General features: G+C 39.1%; 1 protein-coding gene across 7 annotated transcripts in view; it reads right to left on the bottom strand.

Annotated features, from left to right (window-relative positions):
• LOC307172116 (uncharacterized protein) overlaps positions 1-17,099 on the bottom strand; it is a 150,669-nt gene that overhangs the window by 131,439 nt on the left and 2,131 nt on the right. The window contains exon 3 of one of the 7 annotated variants that reach the window (XR_013823660.1): positions 4,265-4,727. The exons of 5 other annotated variants lie outside the window; for them this stretch is intronic. The gene's annotated coding sequence lies outside the window, so the exon portion shown is untranslated. Of the gene's footprint in view, positions 1-4,264; positions 4,728-13,474; positions 16,903-17,099 lie in introns of those variants that run through there. One more of the 7 variants, XR_013823661.1, reaches the window with a different exon arrangement.

Below are 17,099 nucleotides of genomic sequence, written 5' to 3'. Positions count from 1 at the left end.
GACAATAAGCACCTCATGCAGTGTTTCCCAGACAGATGTGGGGAATCACATGTAGACTCATGTACAAAGACAGAAACTAAACTCTGTAAGATGAACATACTGACAGACGTCATCTACGACACATAAACTAATCATGTTTCTAAAACACTGCAGGCATAACAAGACAGTTTTTTTTTACCCTGTCTAACTTTACAAAAACACTCTGAAGGCACCATGATACAGTGACACTATCGGGTGGTAATGCTGCTGCTTTGAATTAGGTGAGACCAGGGCTAGTTGTCACATTAGATACTCAGTGACAGACACAATCTTGAAAATAAATAGAAAAATACAAATAAACCTACTGAACATTTCCACTGATAATGCCGAGACAAAAATACAGTTGAGTGAACACACACTGGTTTCACATTTGCTCCATGAACTGTATGTAAGCAGAATCAGAATTAGAATGTAATTTATTGCCAAGTATGTATGCTTATGCACACACACACAGATTTCTTTTGGTGAAGCTTCCAGTCCTAAGAATGAATGAATGAATGAATGAATGAATGAATGAATGAATGAATGAATGAATGAATGAATGAATGAATGAATGAATGAATGAATGAATGAATGAATGAATGAATGAAAGTGGGCTTAAACAGCCTATCGGCTTTTCAGCAAATACAATAAAAACCGTAAAATATTATGAAACAGAACAATTCAGGACACAAATAAATTTTTCTGACCAGTAAATATTTGTAATAATATTTTGTATAAATATATAACAATTGAAACAATGTACCCTAATAAAAATATGACAATATGCCTCAACCTGAAAATTATTTCTATTCAGATCTCCCTTCATTGTCCAGTGACTCGTCTATATGTTTCCATCCAAAGTTGCGAATTTAACATATGCGCAAAATGGGAATATCACATAAAACATTTGCGAAAAATGCACTGTTTCCATTCAGTGAACCGAAGAGAAAAAAAATCGTCATAAACTGGTTCAAAGTCACATGACTTTTTTGATGCGCGTCAAGGAATTTATTCGGTAAATGTGTTTCCATCGTAGTTATCCATCGCATGTTTACTTATCGGACATTTTTTTTTTTTATCCCACTCAATTGTGCGCACATTCTTTTATGTGCATTTTTTTCATTTATGCGCAAATATGTGGATGGAAACATCGCTAATGTCAGTGTGTTTTATTGTGTTGAACAATATATATTATAGAACTATGATGATATTGAATTTGGTTTTCAAGGACAGAGCTCCCAAAATGATAAATTCAAGAGGGTTTTTAACTGTCTTTGTTTCTTAAAGTTAAGGTTATGTTATACACCATAGCCATTGAAACGAATAGAGTAAACATTTGTGACAAATTGAGATTAAATTGAGAATGGTGTCAGCTGACGGCATAAAGATCTTATGCAAATGTTGGAGTTCTAATTGTGAGCATTGCTGGCAAAGGACCTGGAGAGTTATTGAGATCACAGTCTAGCTTTATCACCATTGTGCCCTTGAGTGAAGCATACGCAATTAGTGCACTCACAGTCATTTAGGTTAAGACTTGTCTGCTTGATAACATGTACTCGTACGAGGGAACATGAAATGTAATGGATGACAAAAGCATCCGACGTTACCTAGAAGTGAAGATTGACGTCTGCAGAACACTGCATTGGTGCGCTGATCTCCCCTCAGCTTTAAGAGACTGGTTTACACAAACATTTTATTAAGGGAAATCAACATCTTGCTTTGTGTAAATTGCTTCATCTAATTTGATTGCTCACCTCACACTGTTTATTTTGTGTTATGAGCCAAGATTGCACAAACAAATTAAGTGAAACACCTAAATTGACTAAGAGCAGAGCAATCATTTCCATAAGCCAAGAGAGAGAACTCGACTCATCAGTTCTCTCTAAGTTTACAATGTCATCTGATATAAGCAGCATTCCGGTTCCATCAACATGTTATGGTACACTGCACTGCAAGAACGATTTGTTTATTACACTTAAAGCTGATCTGATAAAGAGTTAAAACACTCAGGTTTCTAAAAGTTCATGCTGTTGACAAACTGAAATCCATATTGTCATAAAAGAAAGCTCTACAGGAGTTTCCTGTCACACCAGTTTTCCTGCTTCATGTCAATAGTCAGTTCAGATGTGCCCGTTAGGAAATTGCTGAGAGGTGACTGGGAGTATGTAATGCACTCTGTCAAAATACTGGGTGTACAGCATACCATTAATGTACTATGTCAACAGAGATAATCACTTTTTAATTTACAGATAAAATATGATTTATAAAGCTTCATTTTAGAAAACTTCACTCAGCAAAGGCAGCTGTCACAGAGATTGTCAGTTATAGGTCATGCTACGTATTGCTTGTTTCAGAAACACTAAATAAATGCTTCAAAGTGTACCCAATATTGTTTTTGTTTTTTTTGCATCATCTGCATAAGCATCCAGCTGTCCTGCTTAGAGACATTTAAAAGTGTCATCAAATATCAAAATTTGTCCTCTTGTGTCGACAGAAAAAGAAAAAAAAAAAATACCAGCATAGGGGTGTCAGGTTTCGTACAGGAAGCAGACAAGAAGGTAACGTAAGTTTTAAGTGCTTTATTTGCAGAAGGGAACAGATCCAGTGGAGAATGGTGAGTATACAGATAACAGATAAATAATGGTAACTTAAAGGAGAACTCCGGTCAATTTTAACATTGAGCTCATTTTTTTGTACATTTGGAGTGATGTCAATACAGAGAACAACGACAAAAATCGGTGTTGCCTACACCGAGTTATTCTATTTTTAAAATTTGCACCCTGTTGACTTCAATGGGGCAAGTACTAAACCTGCTTTTAGCCTCTTAACATCCTTGATGTGTCATTACAAGTGCACAGAAAATGTGAGTGATTCCTTTTGAGTGAACACGAGTGAATCTGACTGCAGTAGATGTAAAAGATATGTATAAAAATGATGTTATTTAAGCCAGCGCAAATACCTTTGTTTACATCCTGTTTTTTGGTTGAAGTCCAAAGTAGTCGATTGCCGAGTTCACGCGCGTGATCATAGGTATTAAACCTATGCGTGTGAACTCTGCAATCGACTACTTTGGACTTCAACCGAAAAACAGGATGTAAACAAAGGTATTTGCGCTGGCTTAAATAACATCATTTTTATACATTTCTTTCACATCTACTGCAGTCAGACTCACTCGTGTTCACTCAGAAGGAATCACTCACATTTTCTGTGCACTTGTAATGACACATCAAGGATGTTAAGAGGCTAAAAGCAGGTTTAGTACTTGCCCCATTGAAGTCAACAGGGTGCAAATTTTAAAAATAGAATAACTCGGTGTAGGCAACACCGATTTTTGTCGTTGTTCTCTGTATTGACAGCACTCCAAATGTACAAAAAAATGAGCTCAATGTTAAAATTGACCGGAGTTCTCCTTTAACTCAATGATAATAATGTCTCTTTAGCAGGTGATGATGGCAGATGGCAGATGGCAGATGACAGATGAACCAGGCTGAAGAAGATCGGGAAAGCAGGTAAGTATCCGGATGACGAGAGGTGAGTCTGTGTGTCAATGACTAACTTACGTTTACAAGCTGTCATTATTCGGGTTATGGTCGGGTAAAGGTCACTATTTGGGTTTCTGAAACATTCGGAATAACCCGTTTACATGCGTGAGTAGAGAGAGTTACTCCTGTATACATGGAATTTGTAATCTATTGGCAATATCACGATGTAAACGGCGACGCACGGTTAGCGTCTGGACGTACGGACAACCTTAAGACGCAATATGCGTAATTTCCTATTCTTCTTCCTGTATCCAAAGACAAAAACAACAGCAGCAGCACGCGGATAATGAATAGTTCGGGGCAGATAGCGATCGCCTTTGTTTGCGCTTTCCTCCTCGCTCCAAAAGTGTGGTGCTGTGCTGTGTCTCGCCATGTTTGCCTCTACTTCTTGTTTACTTCCGGTATACTGCACGCGGGTTTTTGTATACGCCGTCTCTACTCAAAAGACCAAGATTCCTTGCGAGTAGAACATGCGCAGAACACAAATCAATGTTCCTTTTGATGGGGATATGCCGATACGCGTTTACATGACCAAATATTCGGGTTAGAAAAGGGGTACCCCAGGGATCATATCCGGGTTTTTAAAAACCGGGATATGAGCATTCGGGTTTTTGCCGGTGTTTACATGGCCGTGCGCGACCGGGTTATTGCTAATATCCCGGTTTTGAACGGGTTATTGGCTGCATGTAAACGTAGTCAATGTTAGAGACATGTATTGACGAGACCAGACAACAAGTGAGTGACTGAGTGCTGGGATCCAGGTGACGGTGATTACTACTTAGAGGAGAGTGAATGCAGGTGTGCGCCAAGGAGGATTCTGGGGAGTGTAGTGCAGAGACAGATGAGGAAGACAAACGGTGAATGTGACAAGGGGTTTGGAACAATATAATGAATAAATGATGACATAATCACTATGCTTTTCAATTGCTCCTCCATATGATTTTCCACTTATACATTCCCATGATAGATATAGAAAGTGACAGCTTGAACTGGTTATACATGTGGCCTTTTTTATGAATGTTGTTGAAATAAAGTAAAAACATTCATGTCATTGTTTATGTTAGTGTGATTACATTTCCTGGCCTGCCCTACACCTGCACTGCCAGGGATGTGGAACACAAGTGCACCTGAGGCGAGCCGCGGAGTCTCGCTGTCACTTTGCATCTGAGAACAAATCAGAAATATTTACATTAAGCAGGGCTTGTTAGCTTCACAACCAAACATCATTCTGAATCACTGTCTGTTCTCTTGAGGCGGATGCTACGATCACAAGCACAAGGCACTATGGGGCGAGTTCGCACATGCAGACGTAACAAGCACTCCACTCCGATCCCCATACTGTGCAAGTAAATTGCTGGGAGCTGGTGTGCTGGTGCTGCAAGGCATGCTGGGATGTGTTGACCTTTTCCTCAGATCATTATTAATACATGCAGGGTATTAGGAAAGGTTAATGAGTGAGAGGAAGGCCATTCTCTTCGAATGCAAACAAGGGCCTCTGAGCATCGGCTGTTAGCAGTAACCGCTGACTCTGCTGTGTAAACTTAAACGTGTACGTGCATCGATGTCACGTCCAATCACATCAGAGGGATGGAACGGTTTGGTATTCATTTGTAAAACTCAGCAACAATATTTATCTTTCTATGTTTTTGATGATCACTCCCATTAATCAATAAAAACTGAGCATGAAAATCATCATTAGGATGAAACCAAACTTCTTTTCTTTCTTTTTTTTATTTTTTTTTATCTTATTCTCTGTAGAAATTTCTTAAAACTTTTCAAGAAATAGTTCAGTCAAAAACTGACGATTCTCTCATTATTTACTCACCCTCATGTCTTGTCTGCTGTTTTGTGTCAGGAACAGACTTGAAGTGGTTATTGAAAAACATCAATAGGTAGAGAGTGTTACGATGGTGAAAACATTTATAATAAGGTGCTCTATGGAGATGTTATAATTAATATCCAAAAAAACAGCATTTAATAAGCTTTTTAAAAGCCTTTCTTTTTAAAGTGTGTGCCTTGGATATGCAATATTTTTGATTAGATTGAAAGAACTGGGCTCAGGCCAGGTCAAGATTTTAAGCGAAACTGGTCTGTTCTTCACACAGAAGTATCATATGGCTTCAGAGACTTTGAATATAGTGCATGAGTTGTCTGAAATTATTGTGTGGTACTTATAAGGTTTTCGAAGCTTTTCAAAGCTTCACAATGAGAAACATTGGCAAGAAATACAATAATACTGGTTTGAGAGGGCCAGGGGTTGAGTACATGATAGCCGAATTTTCATTTTTGGGTGAACTATCCCTTTAATTTAGAAGGCTAAAGCTTCAGAGTTAATCCTCCTTCATTTATTTCCTATTAGACTACCCTGATTTTACATCAGTAACTTGAGTTCAGTGCGTCTGAAACGGTGTGATACCTCTCCCACCCCACACATACACACCTTACTTGATAGGAAATCTCAGTGGAGATAAACTTTAAAGACCCCTGGTGCTTCTTTGAACTCTTTTTCCCAGGCCAGCCAAGAGTCTTTGTTGATAAGCCACAGAAGAGCACAAAGGTAGCCAGGTATTGTGAAGGTTCTGGTGCCATTTTCATTTGAGCAGATTGATGGGTTATTTTGGGCTGAAAGTCAAGAGAGTTTACCTGTCCCCTACAGATTAAGACGGATGGCACGCCATCCGATCTTTATGCAAATGTGACCACTTTTAACACACAAGGACCGCACTGATCTGACAAGACCACCGACTGTGCCCAAGCATGTCTCTGCAGGCCAAGAAAGTGCACATTTGGCAAGCAAGAGCCTCCCGCTATGCACTCCACGTTTGCAGATGCGACGGTACGCTCGAAAAGCAGACGTCCTGTCATCAGACACATAAAGTCTGGTTGAAGCCGAGCAGCTCCCGCCGTGTGGTGCTCTGGACGGGAAGGAAAGGAGTTGTTCTCTCATTCGCATGCCAGGCAGGGTGCAAAGCGCATCAGCATTCCTGAACCCGACACATATTCTGCCAGCCAGCATAGCAGGAGAAACAGCGAGGGTGAGACAGAACGCGTGTGCATGTGTGAGAGGCACATGTGTGAGAGGCATGTGCCTCTATCCCAAACCAGTCAGACGTGCTGCGACTCGACGGGAAGTTGTAACATGTTGTGGTTGTTTGTGAAGCATAAGAGATTTAGGTGCGAAACAGATGTCAAAGTTGTTGAAATACAAAAAGCGTTAACCTGTGAATGCTGAAAGCTCTGCCTCGCTGAGTTTTTCAGCAAAGTGTTTACTTCACTGGGAGAAAAGTCTATAGACATGTGTTGACCACTCGTCCAGGCCTCATCCTTCCCTCGCGTTTTGTAACACATCTTTCGTGGGTCAAAATGAGCCGAAACCTTAAAATTATACTTTTTTGTTGTTGTTGTTGTTTTTTTGTCCAGAAAGCTTATTTTATTTCATTTTGATCAAATGTTTGCTATTTTTTAATGCAATTCTTTTGGAGTTTTTTTGTTATTTTGTTTTATTTTATTTACCTTTAAATTACTAGATTTGATGAATAAATAATAAATAAATAAATAGTAATTTAAGCACATTCTGTTCCATTCCATTCTTTCAACTTAAATTTTAAATACCTCACAATTTCATGGATTGCTTTTAATCCAGGTCAAAATAACTCGCATATGGGGCCCTATTTTAACAATCTGGGGCCGTATTCACAAAGCATTTTATCTTACCACTAGGAGTACTCCTAAATCGCACTAAAAGATTTTAGCTAGGAGTTTTCTCTTAAAAGTTATTCACAACGCCTTTCAGACCTACTCTTAGTAAAGAAAAATGACAACTCCTAAACTAAGAGTGAGTCTTGGTTGCTATGGATGACGTCATTACTCATGCACGAGCTTGACTGAAGTGACCACCTTGATTGGCTGATGATTGTAACGCGGGAATGATTCCAAACACCTCCCCTACGATGATGAGTGACAGGTGACAGGTCTGAGAATGCGTGCGCTACACAAGTAGTGCGAAGGACGGAAGATGATGAATAACTGAATAAATAGCCTAAATGAATAAAGAGTAAGGCAAAACAAATAGCCTAATGAAACATATGGATTGATGCAATATCTTTGCAACATTATTGAATTAATCTGTCACTATATGCCTCTGCCTACGTTTGCAAAGAGAAGAACATTTTAATTTGATTCACAATGAAACGTTACAATTAGTTTACATGCAATGAGTAGCCTAGTTTTGGTTGTTGTTGGTGGCGTTATTGCATCCCTAGTTATGCCTACAATGCAAAATTGTTCCCTCACGATTGGAAGCTCCTGTAGCCGCCGCATACGCATTTCAAACCATCGCAACGTGAAATGCCACAAAAAGCGGTTTGTGAATAGGTCTTAGTGAGTTAGGAGTCCTCTCGACTTCTTTTAAGCTGTCCCAGGCTTAGGTGCTACTTTTAGGGCTAAAATGCTTCGTGAATTACTCTTAGTCAAACAAATTAGGAGTCCTAAAGTTACGAGTGACACGCCCATTATTTTTAGGAGTTGCTCCTAAATTCGCCAGTTAGGAGCTACTTTTAGCCTTAAAATTCTTTGTGAATACGGCCCCTGAAACGCAAGTATCAAACGTGAAACAGAAGTAACTTTGTGGGCGGATCTCGGGCGCTGTTGCTATTATACAGTCGGGATAAATGACTCTTGCGCCCGACGCAAATCTAAAATGGGTTGGTCTGAAGTAGCTACATTACTCATAGGTGTGGTTTGGGCGTAACGTGAAATAAATCAATCAGAGCATCATCTCACATTCCCTTTAAAAGCAGGCGTGCTTGTTCCATGGCGGATTGCTATTATAACGGCGAATTTGCAAGGCGCATGCCAGGAGCGTTTCACAGTCGAGGAGACTGACGTTCTTGTCAGGGCCGTAAAAGACAGAGAAGTGACATTGTATGGGCATGGGAGAAACCCACCCAAATAAGTTTAGGTTAAACAGGTGTATAATAATTTTGGTAAATGTGTAAGCTAGATTTATGCCTATTTCTTGCTTCTGTCGAGGGAGAAGTCCGCTGTGCGTCGGGTGCAAAATAGGAATGATGTATAGGTCATTCATCAAAGTCAAAGTCGTTGTACAAAGTCGTTGTACAAAGTCAATTGCGCTGGGTGTAAGATAGGGCCCTAGGTGTCTCTGCAGTCCTCTTGTGGGGAAAAAAAAAAAATATATATATAAATATATATATATATATATATATATATATAACATGATATTTCATGACTTTTGCCACTAGATGGCCTTATAGCTCTATTTGGAGCAAATGAGCAGTTCCGCTGGGTCCTAAAGTCAGTTTTTCTTCAGAATGCATTCAGATACACATGTAGACATTATAAAATAATTGTTGGTAAAGTTTTAGCATTTTTAGTTAGAAAAACCTAAAAATCCTAAAAAAATAAATAAACAAATGTGTACTGAAGCATTCCTTGCATTCCATTTATTCCTATGGGGGTCAAATTGACCCGCGAGGGAAGGATTTGTTACTTTTTTTTACATTTCTCAAAACTCCTCAAATCCACTCATAAAAAAACACTTTGTGTATTCGTGGTTCAAGTGCGACAAAAGTCCTAGGGTCTTTGGACCCCTCTGATGAACACTCGGTTGTTAAAGAATTTACAAAATGATTTTCGGGTCAAAATGACCCGAGGGAAGAATGAGTTAAATGATCAGTTGACTTCATCAGTCTTAGTCTCAATGGCCTGCACATGTGAACTCCTGAGATGTTTTCATGTTCACAGTCATTATAGCGCTTTTATTATATTTGGAATGGGGAGCTTGCTTTGACTGCATTCACTCCTGTCCTCTGCGTTCAATGAAAAGACTGAAACATTATAAAAACCGTGAGTCTCTTATGTCTTGACATGTCAAATGGTTTTAGCCCATATAAAAGCAATAATATAATTTCTATTCTTTATGCATAATTTTTCTTTCTCCTTGACATGGCTATGTAAAGCCCTCTGAATTTATGTCACACAAATAAACCTAACTCTTTTAATTGGATCACTCAGTTGAGGTCTCACGGTAAATGTCTTTTTTTTCTTTTACTGAGGCAGATGCTTCATATGTCTATTGGAGAAACACAACACTGCTCTCCTGCTGTACTTCAGTGACCTTTCCGTGAATGAGGTAACCGTGCAGGGATTCATGCAACACTACTCGTGCATGACCGCTGTTGGCCACCGGGGGCAGAGTCGACTCGCTCATCCTCCTGCGTGGCCAGGTCAGTAATGTGGCTCTCAGTAGATAGTGAAAACCCGTAAGGGGCCAGAGGGTGCCATCTTCCCCTCTGAGGAGTGGACCATAACCACCAGCCTCCTGTGACTCCGGCCCTCGCCAGTCCTGTAAAAATGTCATGGGGTAATCACTGCTGTCCCGAAGTGCTTCCTCCTCGTAACAAGGCCCCGTCCCTTAACCTGCTAATGCCAATATCATCTGTGTGCGGCATTCTGCCTCCGCATGTTCTATATGCCCGTCATTCGCAGGGTCAATGAAACGGTTCAAATGGCATAAGTGTGTGCCGGTTCTTGGCTCGTCAACCTCTCGAACACAATGGCTCTTGCTGCACATGTCACTCAGTGCCACTCCTTTTCCATGTATAATTTATCACATTTAATTATTGCGCCATTGCTGACAGTGGCTGTTCTGCCTTCCGGTGCTGGGGAACAGCTCATTGGTTTTGTTGTCTGATGCATCATTGACTGTTTTTACAGAGAGACAGACAAGGCGGTGAATTAGCCCTCCGGGCATGATGCACATACATTAGCCGAGCTCTCGCGCCAGAGGAAGCAATTCCCACTGAGATGGGGAGTGGGGATTTGGGAACAACATGGGGCTCGGATCATTCTAGAAAGAAATGGGATCTTTTCTTTCAGGCACAGATCCATGACACTTTAAGGCTTTTTGTAAGAGACCGAGATTCGAATTCTGACGCTTGGTTCATTTTCGTTTCAATTTGAATCTCCCAAATGATTTAAAAATATATTGTAATCGATAGTACTAGATACAAAAGCACAAAGTAACCTTTTCATCTGAGATTCTCAGAGTGATGAATGCTCAGAAGTTGCATGTGAATAAATAATCAAGGTTTAAAGCTTTATCCAGTTATCAAAACTTGGCATTAAACGATAAAATTTGAATGCATGTCATTTTTAAACTGATGACGATTATGTCATCAGTTTAAAAATGACATGCATTTAAATTAATTAAGACCATTTTAAGACCAAGTATAAAAGAGACATTTCATTAATAGTTCAAATTTAACACACCACAAAAATTAAACATGTATTATTAACTACATTAGTTACCATGAACTAATAATGACCTGCACTTATACAGCATTTATTAATCTTTGATCATGTTAATTTCAACATTTACTAATACTTTATTAAAATCTTGTTAACATTAGTTAATGCACTGTGAACTGACATAAACAAACATTGAACAGCTTTTATTTAACATTAACAAAGATTAACAAATACAGTAGCAAATATATTGCCCATGGTTAGTTCCAACCTGATCTCACGGGAAAACGTACAAATTCTACGAGGTGGCTAATTTGTACGAATTCATACGACCTCACTCGTACGAATTAGATTTTTGCAAAATCGTACATATTTTACGAATTGCCCAATTCGTATGAATTCATATGAATGACCTACCCCTGACCCCGCCCCTAAACCTACCCATCACGTGGGTTTAGACAAATCGTACAAATTCGTACGAGTGAGGTCGTACGAATTCGTACGAATTAGCCAACTTTTTATCATTCGTACGAATTCGTACGAATTGGTCGTGAGATAGTGTTGGTTATTTCATGTTAGTTAATACATTAATGTTAACTAAAATTAATGTTTACCTTATTGTAAAGTACCATTTATTGTACTGTAGAATTATTCTAATATTAATAATAATAATTGCTATTATTATTAGTGTAAGTATTAGTAGTATTATTAGTATTAGTATTAGCATTATATGTGTGTGTTCATATTAAATGGGTTACCAAAAGATTGTGTCATTACACTATTGCCAGTTTATTTCACATGGTAAGCACCATTGGTGAACATGTAGGCAGGAGGTGTTCAAGCATTCAGAGATTCCAGACGTCCTTAACACAGTCTACAAGCATGTGAATCCTCTTTACAGTCATGGAGGATCCTCAAAGCAGGCAATTCTTTTGTCCTTTAAAAGCTTTAAGCTGTTTTCAGTTGTGTAAAAAAAAAAAAAATTGTATCTAGCCAAACTTTTGAGATTTTGTGCATTGTTTTTTAAAAAACAGCTAATTCAGTCAGAACTCGCCAGGTCATCCCTGGCACTGCATCGAGTGTGTTAACACATTGTTTTGGCGTGGTTTGGACTGTGAAGTCCATGGCTCATTTGGCCTAATGACAAACCTTCAGTCCTTGTGCAGCTAAGCCCCAGCTGGAGATCTTGATTTTATGTGTCAAGCATGGCCGAAAAGCCTTCCAAAAGGCCCAACTGGCGTTTTTACAATAAAGGCTTGCTAAGTAATATAGCTGACATTAAAGTCTGACAAGCTCTTGAAATGCTAAGCATTCTGAAATTACATTCAGTTTTGGAACACATAACAAAAGTAGACAGAATAAACATTACTATAATGCTGTTGTTTTCAGGCAAGCTTTCATTTTGTTGCGGAGCTAGACGAGGTTCCTTGGAGAAGCCTGCTTGAATAAGGCAAATCTGGGCTAAATGTGACAATGTATATGACATGTGACCTGCAAAACCCAAAACGAAATATACTTCAGGTTCAGCCAGTTTGGCAGCATCGAATAACAAAAAAGCCAAAAGCTGAAATAAACTCTATAATTTAATCTCTTGCATTGTGGACACACCTGAACGGACTAACTGAAGTGGTGTGACAAGTCCTGACTAACATCATTACTATCGCACTGCTTGAAGGTGAATGTGACACAAATTACCTTAATTTGTCAAACGTGAGACTGGAAAGACAGACTGGAAAACAGTAACACATGAGTTTGATTCTCTGGTGGGATAGACTGTCCCAGTGACCTCTGACCCCGCAATGTCGGCAGAACTTCAGCCAAAGTTCTGAGAACATTTCCAGTTCTACAGTTTTCATGCAGTAGAAATTAGTCATTTAAAAACCCCTGGGCTTGATAACACATGGTGATGTACAGGAGATACACACATTATGTGTGTGTTTGACATCACTGAAGCCACGTCTTCATTTTAAATTTAAGATACATTTAATACACAAACAAATGCCTTACACTATGATAAACACAAATATTTGTGGTTAATTAGACTCCTGCTCATTTCAGCTTTTATGTATTCATATATTCATGTATTCATGCAATAAGAATGATTGTACATTGTAATTAAAGCACACGTGTGACTGTTAGATTTGCGTTTCTTTTTTTATTTACACCAAGTCTAATAGCATAGGTGAAGTTTAAATTACAGGTCTTCTATCGGATCAGTTTGATTTCTAAGGGACATAATATTTTATGTTTTGAGTTCATGAAGAGCTGAGAGAAGAGCACAGTTCACTGTCTATTTGCAGTCTCAAGTCTCCTCAGATCAGCTGTTACAACACAGAAAGTCTCCACAGCAAACAAGCATGACCAGCAAAGTTAAGCAGAGATCTTGAACATCCCAGAGCAGTGCTGTTAGTCTACCAGCTGACTGAGAGACGCTTCCTGATTCACATTCCACAGCGACAGAGTCATTGGGGATTTGCCGACCCAAGGCAAGCATAACGTGGATGGATGGATTTTCCTTTGTGAATATATGCAAGCTAGAAAGAAAAGCAAAAACCACAGGCTTGTTATGTTGACCCCTTTTTAAGTTCCAGCTAAACGGTAAAAGCCAGTCCTCCCTTAGGTTTTTTTTTTTTTTTTTTGGGTGGGGGAGGATCTGTGTTTGGGCAGTTTATAGTAATAAAATCACTTACATTTTTGACTCGTCTTTGCTTTGAAATGAAGAAATAACTGAAAGAAGCATTTTAATTCATTTCTGATTCACTGTCTCAATCAACTGTCACTGATTCAATCATGTTAGTTTGTAACTTCTTTAAAGAATAATGGCAGATAAAAGTACTTTTGCAATATCTCAATTCAGAAGCTCATTTAATTTCAGTCCAGGTAGGAATAAAGTCTAATCCAATTAGCCTGCTATATCAGCACATTTTACTGAAAAATACACTTATTTGTATACGTTTTGTACATTCTCTAATGCCTGTCTGAGTTATTTACTTGCACTCATGTCATTTTAAACCTGTTTTTTTTTTTTTTTTTTTTTTTTCACAAAACATATTTAAACAATGATGGAAACTAAACTGTTTTGGTGAGCATTTGGGTACCATTAACTTTTGTGTTCATTTTGTGTTCCACAGAAGGTTTTAAATGACATGAGGGGGAGTAAATGGTCATTTTAGGGTGAACTAAGATTATCAACACCTGCTTTAGCCTTCTGAATGACATCATATGCTGACGTCTGTTTCACTTGGGTTGGTCACTTTGAGGTCAGTAGGAGATCCTACATTGCTCAATGTTTTATTCTCATAGAATGTCAGAATCATTTGTGGTGAATTCCGAATTCATTACACTTGCAAACAAGGAGGAGTGACCGGCGGATGAACCGCTGGCAGAACAGACAATGGCTTCCCCAGCACGCTGGTTCTCTGCCTGTCTCGTCCTCTGTCTCTCTGTCTCTCTATCCTCATGCGGCTCCTGAACTCTCAGCACAGTTAAACCGTTGTGAAAGACTAACAGAAAAACACTGCATGCGCTCTCTGCCAAAGACGGATGAAGGATTGTGAACGCAGCTAAATGCTGATGCCAACCGCACAGAGGCATGACGATGAAGGACATTTCATAATTTGCGGACAGACTGATTCCCTATTTGAGACTTTTTTTGTGTCTAAGTGCAAAAATAACAATGTAATACCATCTGTGCTTTCATCATGAGAGCAGTGTGGCTTACACCACTGAATTACACCACTGAAATAAAAGTGATGTGATATTTCACAATGCTTTGATCTGAAAACAATGGTTCTCAACCCTGTCCCTTCAGCCCTAATCAGATCTGATTGTCATTAGCAGAGAATCCAATAAAACAGACACTCAAAAGTGAACAGGTTTGAGAAACACTGGACTCCTGAATCTCCACAGATGCTGCAGGAGCTTCAGGTTCATCACATTAACTATCAACATGATCCACTAACCACAAACACAGCACTTATTGTCTTCACACAGGTGTCCAGACATGTGTGACCACCCTATAGCACACATCTGACCTAGCATTTACAGAAAATAATTTCATGAATAGCACATTTTTCACAGTTTCCCCCAACTAACAGGCAATTATGTTTATGTTTATATATATACAGTATATATATGTTACCCTGGATCACAAAACCAGTCATAAGTTGCACGGGTATATTTGTGGCAATACCCAACAATACATTGTATGGGTCAAAATTATCGATTTTTCTTTTATGCCAAAAATCATTAGGTTATTAAGTAAAGATCATGTTCCATGAAGATATTTTGTAAATTTCCTACCGTAAATATATAAAATATTTATTTTTGTGAGTGAATGTAGCACAATCGCGAACATAAATGGACAACTTTAAAGGCGATTTTCTCAATGTTTCGATTTTTTTGCACCCTCAGATTCCAGATTTTCAAATAGCTGTATATCAGCCAAATGGTTTCCTATCCTAACAAACCATACATCAATGGAAAGCTTACAGCTTTCATGTGATGTACAAATCTCAGTTTCGGAAAATTGACCCATGTGACTGGTTTTGTGGTCCAGGGTCACACGTATATATATATATATATATATATATATATATATATTTATGTTTAACCCTAGACTGCCAGCTGTCTGCAGAGCCGGATGGATCACACTGTTAGACCGAGTCTAATCTCAAAGACAGACAGATGAGAAGAAATTTAACTTGACTGCCAATGAATAGCGTAAGGTATTTCCAGGGCTGCAGTGTTTTGTTTTGTTTTTCTTCTATTTCCTTTTTAACTTCACAATAACAAAAAAAATCCAAGAAACATGGCTGATAAAATAATCAGAAAACCACAATTTAATATGAGTATTTAACTAGTGTGAAGGCAATGAGAAATAATGCATTTGGATACACCTTAGTGCTCAGACAGAACATGTTCACTTATCTCTGGACGACAGGCACAGAGAGCAAAAACTAAGCTTGCTACTCCACTTCATTTCACAGGCTGTGAGAACCTAGAAGGTACGCTGTCAGGACAATTGGTAATGCTAGTCTAAATGTGGAGCTTTTCCAAAGCACATTGAAATGCAGAAGAGACTGTGATCCTTTTACGCCTAGACCGCAGACTGTACGAGCCGCAGGAGTGACATCAGGCTCTCTCTTTTCATTGCTGCTTATTGAATAATGTGGATGAAAAGGGCCAGGTTAGAGAATAGTCACTATCAAACCAGCACCATCTGCTATTTTCTACAGAAGAAAAGAGTGAATGTTGCAGGTGGCCGTCTTTACAATGCAACATTTCCTTTAAATAGCCTACATGTTATATGTGCAGACAGAGTATTAAACTCTGAGTACTTGATGTCTTTATATGATGATCATACAATTCATAAAACAACCACACAAGCCTATGTCATTTTACTAAATCTCATTTAATCCCCAATGCAACTATTAACTATCTCATCTTAACCTGCACCTTTATGCAGCATGCATAATACTCTCTGTTTCAATACGAAGCTCGTGTCACACCGGTGTACTTTTGTCTGCTTTCCTCTCTGCATTACTTCATTTCAGAGCTGCGACCTCCAACATGGACAAAACGTGCGGTGGGCGGGGCCGCTTCTCTCGCCTCGCGTTTAATTGGCTAGTGTGATTCCCGCTCGAGTTTGATTGGCTGCTAATGACATCATACTGGAGACTAATGACATCATGGTACAGCCGCCGTAGGGCGAGATGCTTGGCTGGTCTCGACGCAGTCTGAGCTCACTCAATCCTCGACTCGTGGTAAAGAGTCAGGGGAAGATGATGGGATTACTCATTTGATGAAAGAAATGGCTGCAATGCGGCTCTAAATGTTTTTCCCGTGGATGCTGAAATCCAGCGAGTCCCAAAGACGCTGTCCAGCTCCAAACGTGCTGAAAAAACACTGTTGCGCTACATAAACCGCCGTAGACAGAACTGAAGCTCTCCTAGACAGTTTCTGATGCTTTCAATCATGCGTGACTGACAGACACAGTCCTGAATGGCGTCATCACTAACCCCTGCGCAATTGTGTTGAGGAAAAAGTTGGATTCTGCCGGTCATGCCTGAGCCTGATGTGTACATTAGACGACCTGTCGCATTAGACGAGTGAAAAAATGTGCTAAGACGTTATAATAACTTTATTTGATGATATTAAAAAGCATTATTCTATTGTGCAATGCTCATTTATGTACATTCAAATGCATATTTTTACAGATATGTAGGCTACCTCTCTATATTACTATTTGAAGCAGCTAGGAATAATATA

This window comes from Squalius cephalus, assembly GCF_949319135.1.
Source record: "Squalius cephalus genome assembly, chromosome: 15".
NCBI classification, from domain to species: Eukaryota; Metazoa; Chordata; class Actinopteri; order Cypriniformes; family Leuciscidae; genus Squalius; species Squalius cephalus.
The sequence above is the reverse complement of the archived record's forward strand: the minus strand, read 5'-3'. Positions and strand labels throughout refer to the sequence as shown.